Source organism: Cyanistes caeruleus, unplaced genomic scaffold (assembly GCF_971803275.1).
Source record: "Cyanistes caeruleus unplaced genomic scaffold, bCyaCae1.hap1.1 HAP1_SCAFFOLD_148, whole genome shotgun sequence".
Lineage (NCBI taxonomy): Eukaryota > Metazoa > Chordata > Aves > Passeriformes > Paridae > Cyanistes > Cyanistes caeruleus.
In genome coordinates, this window is record NW_028255942.1 from 141,649 (window position 1) to 146,991 (window position 5,343).

A 5,343-nucleotide genomic window follows, 5' to 3' on the forward strand; every position below is an offset into this window, starting at 1 on the left:
ACACAATCTCCTTCATCCACGTGGAAGGTTACTCACGGGCACACAAGAGGACGGAAGAAACCCAAATGCATCGTTGGACATCATAAAGTCAGACGTGATGAGGGATGAAGAAATCTTGCAGAGATATGGAAAGCTGCCCTGAAAACCCAGTTCGGGGAGAGCCTGAGCTCTTTTGTGCTTCTAGGCCTGAAGGTGCTCAGCAGCTTTCCCAGATGCTCAGCAGGCAGTAGGATTGTGCCTGAATCTGGCTCTGGAAATGCCAGTGCCTCAACTGAGAGCTGTGGCAAGGATTTCCATTGCATGGAGAGGGGCCACAGTCCTGCAAGAGTCTTTCAGCAGAGCAAACAGCAGCCTGGAGGGTGGGCAATCTGTACCACTGCATGCTCATCCTTCACCACAATGCAGAGCTGCCATGGATCACTTTTTCCATTTCTCCTGTTGGATATGTTTTGGAGAAGTTGTTCTAGGTGGCTTTGGATGGTGATCCAAGTAGGAAGCAGCCATTCGCCTGCTGTGATATCCTTACAACTAGTCCTAACTTCTCATTGCCTTTGGTTTGATTGGGGGTGTTTTATCTGTTTGTTTGTTTGGTTTCTTTGGGTTGGTTTCTTTGTGTTTTTCTCTCTTTTGCTTGGAGTTTCTTTTCCTTTTTTAGAAATGACTGGTGAAGTTGGCACAAGCAAACTCCAGAAAACGTAAAGCAGGCTTGACTTTCCAGAAATTGCTTTTGGCTGGCTTTAGCTGCATTCCCCAGGATCACGATCAGCAGTAGATATTTGCAGGTTTTGCTCTGCATCCTCAGCCTGCCCAGGTGTTGTTCAGTGTTTCAGCAGTGGAGAAGACGATGGATATTTTGCTAAACCTCCTTTCAAACAACAAAACTTGGGTTAGCACGACAGAAAAGAAGAAAAGAAAATCTTCGCCAGTTAGAACAGAGCCAGAGTCCCACCATTTCCCCCTCCACTTTTCTTTCTTTTCTACTTTTAGAGGTAAAGCTTCCATCTCCAAAAGCTTCCATCTCTCACTTCCTGATGTAGCCATTTGCTACCCTTTAGCCTTGACTGCCACGCATCGGACTGCTGTCCGTGTGGGGCTGGGGATGCTCAGCCTGGAAAGAGAAGGGGGCTGGCGAGGCCTCCCTGCAGCTCTAGGAAAGATGGGCACAGACAGGAGAAGCCTTTCAACTGCAGGAGTGAGCTTGAAGTTGGATCTAATGAAGCTGCTCTTTTCCACTCCGGCTGCTGGGCCACTGGCCCAGGCTGTGCACAGAGGCTGGGGATGCTCCATCCTTGGCAACATCCAAGGCCAGCTGGGAGCGGGGCTCTGAGCAACCTCTTCTGGGCGAAGATTGCTCCGCTTGGAACAAGATGGTCTTTAGGGTCCCTTCCAAGCCCAAGCACCCAGGGATTCCATCATTCATTCTACAGTCTCCGTTGTCCACTTCAGCCTGGGCCTGAACTCCTGGCGGTGATGTCACAGTGCACGCTCCAGCTAGAACTTCCAGCATCCAGCAACGGCCACAACACAACCCTTGGCTCCTTGTGCCAGCACGCTCTTCATTCACCCTGCTCCAAGCCTACCCCTGTCACCTTGTTGCCACCTGCTCCCTGATTCCCCCAGCAGTCCCCAAAGCTCCCCATCGCTTGGATTTTGCTCTCCATCCCTGCAGGATGTCTGCATTTGTTCCAAAAGAGGTATGGTACTATTCCACGGAGGCGGACACCCCGCAGCTGCCTGGCTGGGCTGGAGCTCTGTGGGACAGGGTGGGAAATTTTGCTACCTCTGCAGGCTGGCACAGACAGAGAGGAAGAGACGGACGTCGATACACAGACTGATAGAGAAGAAGCCATGGAAGTGGACGGAGAGGATACTGGAGAGGAAGAGATGGATGTGGATATGTACGAGACAGAGGAAGAGATGGAGGTGGAAACGAAAGATTATATTGAAGAGATGGATATTGATCTAAAAGACAAGGAGGAAGACATGGTCTGGGATGAAGACCGATGCCAGCAGCAGAACAGGCAGGTGCTCCCCACAGGCAGAGTGGGGCCCCTGCTGCCAGCCTGGGGCCGGGCTGGGCACTTCCTGCTCAGGGACACGCTAGCCCATGCACTGGATTCTGCTGGCCATCCCTGGCCTGGCCTGGGCTTGCTGTGGGCCACACAAGCCCTGTTCCAGTGCCTGGGCCACAGCCCCCAGCCAGGCTCCCTTCTGGCAGCAGAGTCCCACTGGGCCAGTGTCCCAGCCCGGCAGCACATGGAACACCCTTCCGTGCCTGACTGCACTGACCGTGCTACTTGTTTTTCTTCCAGGACTTAGGGACATCACAGACACAGATGCCACCCTGCTGTACATACGTTTTACAGTTGTTGTGTTCAGGACAGAGGTTTTAGAGTTTGTTTAAGTTGTCTGTAAATACGTTTCATAGAGTTTTGTTAGAGCTGTTCTCAGGTAAATAGGTTCTATAGTTTGTTGTTGTTGTTGTTGTTGTTGTTGTTACCAATATTCTTACAGTGTAAATATGTGGTGTAGTTCATTCTTGTTCCTTTTCTTCTACAGATAAACAGTCTTTGATTTTCACACCCCAGTTCTCTTTGCATTTTCTTCGGGCACATTTGCAAAGCTGTGGGTTGTTTCGGGAACAATGTTTGCAGGACTCTAAAAAGAGTATCAAAACCGCTCTGCCACACTCTCAGCTGCTGCTGCTGCCCCAAAAAGCACTGGCTGGCTTTGCTCACACAATCACAGTTGTGGTGGCATTTCGACCACACCACAGGACAGCGATGTTTTCCCTCTTCTCCTGGAAATACCTACAGCACTTGTGGGTAGCAAGGCAAACATGAGCCTCTTTTAGTGGCCCTTGAAATTGGACATGTGAAATGAGGCACACAAAGCCACAGGCCAGCTGAACCTGGCAACTCTGAATGGGTCTTTACATTCTTCCCAGGAAGATGAATGGCAATCACTATTTTGGCAGGGAGGAAAGTGCATCAGCTAGCAATTTGCTGTAGAAAATGTGCTTTCTGCTCCTCTCACAGCCAAAACTCCTACCCATTTCTTGGAAGTCCTTCTTAGATAAGGACCGTGTTCAACTGAGTGACAGTGAAGCCAAATGGCAATGCCGCAATCAATTGTCCTGTACACAATCTCCTTCATCCACGTGGAAGGTTACTCACGGGCACACAAGAGGACGGAAGAAACCCAAATGCATCGTTGGACATCATAAAGTCAGACGTGTTGAGGGATGAAGAAATCTTGCAGAGATATGGAAAGCTGCCCTGAAAACCCAGTTCGGGGAGAGCCTGAGCTCTTTTGTGCTTCTAGGCCTGAAGGTGCTCAGCAGCTTTCCCAGATGCTCAGCAGGCAGTAGGATTGTGCCTGAATCTGGCTCTGGAAATGCCAGTGCCTCAACTGAGAGCTGTGGCAATGATTTCCATTGCATGGAGAGGGGCCACAGTCCTGCAAGAGTCTTTCAGCAGAGCAAACAGCAGCCTGGAGGGTGGGCAATCTGTACCACTGCATGCTCATCCTTCACCACAATGCAGAGCTGCCATGGATCACTTTTTCCATTTCTCCTGTTGGATATGTTTTGGAGAAGTTGTTCTAGGTGGCTTTGGATGGTGATCCAAGTAGGAAGCAGCCATTCGCCTGCTGTGATATCCTTACAACTAGTCCTAACTTCTCATTGCCTTTGGTTTGATTGGGGGTGTTTTATCTGTTTGTTTGATTGGTTTCTTTGGGTTGGTTTCTTTGTGTTTTTCTCTCTTTTGCTTGGAGTTTCTTTTCCTTTTTTAGAAATGACTGATGAAGTTGGCACAACCAAACTCCAGAAAACGTAAAGCAGGCTTGACTTTCCAGAAATTGCTTTTGGCTGGCTTTAGCTGCATTCCCCAGGATCACGATCAGCAGTAGATATTTGCAGGTTTTGCTCTGCATCCTCAGCCTGCCCAGGTGTTGTTCAGTGTTTCAGCAGTGGAGAAGACGATGGATATTTTGCTAAACCTCCTTTCAAACAACAAAACTTGGGTTAGCACGACAGAAAAGAAGAAAAGAAAATCTTCGCCAGTTAGAACAGAGCCAGAGTCCCACCATTTCCCCCTCCACTTTTCTTTCTTTTCTACTTTTAGAGGTAAAGCTTCCATCTCCAAAAGCTTCCATCTCTCACTTCCTGATGTAGCCATTTGCTACCCTTTAGCCTTGACTGCCACGCATCGGACTGCTGTCCGTGTGGGGCTGGGGATGCTCAGCCTGGAAAGAGAAGGGGGCTGGCGAGGCCTCCCTGCAGCTCTAGGAAAGATGGGCACAGAGAGGAGAAGCCTTTCAACTGCAGGAGTGAGCTTGAAGTTGGATCTAATGAAGCTGCTCTTTTCCACTCCGGCTGCTGGGCCACTGGCCCAGGCTGTGCACAGAGGCTGGGGATGCTCCATCCTTGGCAACATCCAAGGCCAGCTGGGAGCGGGGCTCTGAGCAACCTCTTCTGGGCGAAGATTGCTCCGCTTGGAACAAGATGGTCTTTAGGGTCCCTTCCAAGCCCAAGCACCCAGGGATTCCATCATTCATTCTACAGTCTCCGTTGTCTACTTCGGCCTGGGCCTGAACTCCTGGCGGTGATGTCACAGTGCACGCTCCAGCTAGAACTTCCAGCATCCAGCAACGGCCACAACACAACCCTTGGCTCCTTGTGCCAGCACGCTCTTCATTCACCCTGCTCCAAGCCTACCCCTGTCACCTTGTTGCCACCTGCTCCCTGATTCCCCCAGCAGTCCCCAAAGCTCCCCATCGCTTGGATTTTGCTCTCCATCCCTGCAGGATGTCTGCATTTGTTCCAAAAGAGCTATGGTACTATTCCACGGAGGCGGACACCCCGCAGCTGCCTGGCTGGGCTGGAGCTCTGTGGGACAGGGTGGGAAATTTTGCTACCTCTGCAGGCTGGCACAGACGGAGAGGAGGAGACGGACGTCGATACACAGACTGATAGAGAAGAAGCCATGGAAGTGGACGGAGAGGATACTGGAGAGGAAGAGATGGATGTGGATATGTATGAGACAGAGGAAGAGATGGAGGTGGAAACGTAAGATTATATTGAAGAGATGGATATTGATCTAAAAGACAAGGAGGAAGACATGGTCTGGGATGAAGACCGATGCCAGCAGCAGAACAGGCAGGTGCTCCCCACAGGCAGAGTGGGGCCCCTGCTGCCAGCCTGGGGCCGGGCTGGGCACTTCCTGCTCAGGGACACGCTAGCCCATGCACTGGATTCTGCTGGCCATCCCTGGCCTGGCCTGGGCTTGCTGTGGGCCACACAAGCCCTGTTCCAGTGCCTGGGCCACAGCCCCCAGCCAG

The 5,343-nt window shown here is 51.1% G+C and overlaps 1 long non-coding RNA gene across 1 annotated transcript; it reads left to right on the forward strand.

The window, feature by feature from the left end:
- The first annotated feature begins 467 nt into the window (after window positions 1-467).
- Window positions 468-2,582, forward strand: LOC147645885 (uncharacterized). The gene is made up of 3 exons (XR_015282088.1): window positions 468-1,694; window positions 1,789-2,021; window positions 2,313-2,582. It is a non-coding gene; the product is annotated as an uncharacterized LOC147645885 (long non-coding RNA).
- Window positions 2,583-5,343: the final 2,761 nt, after the last annotated feature.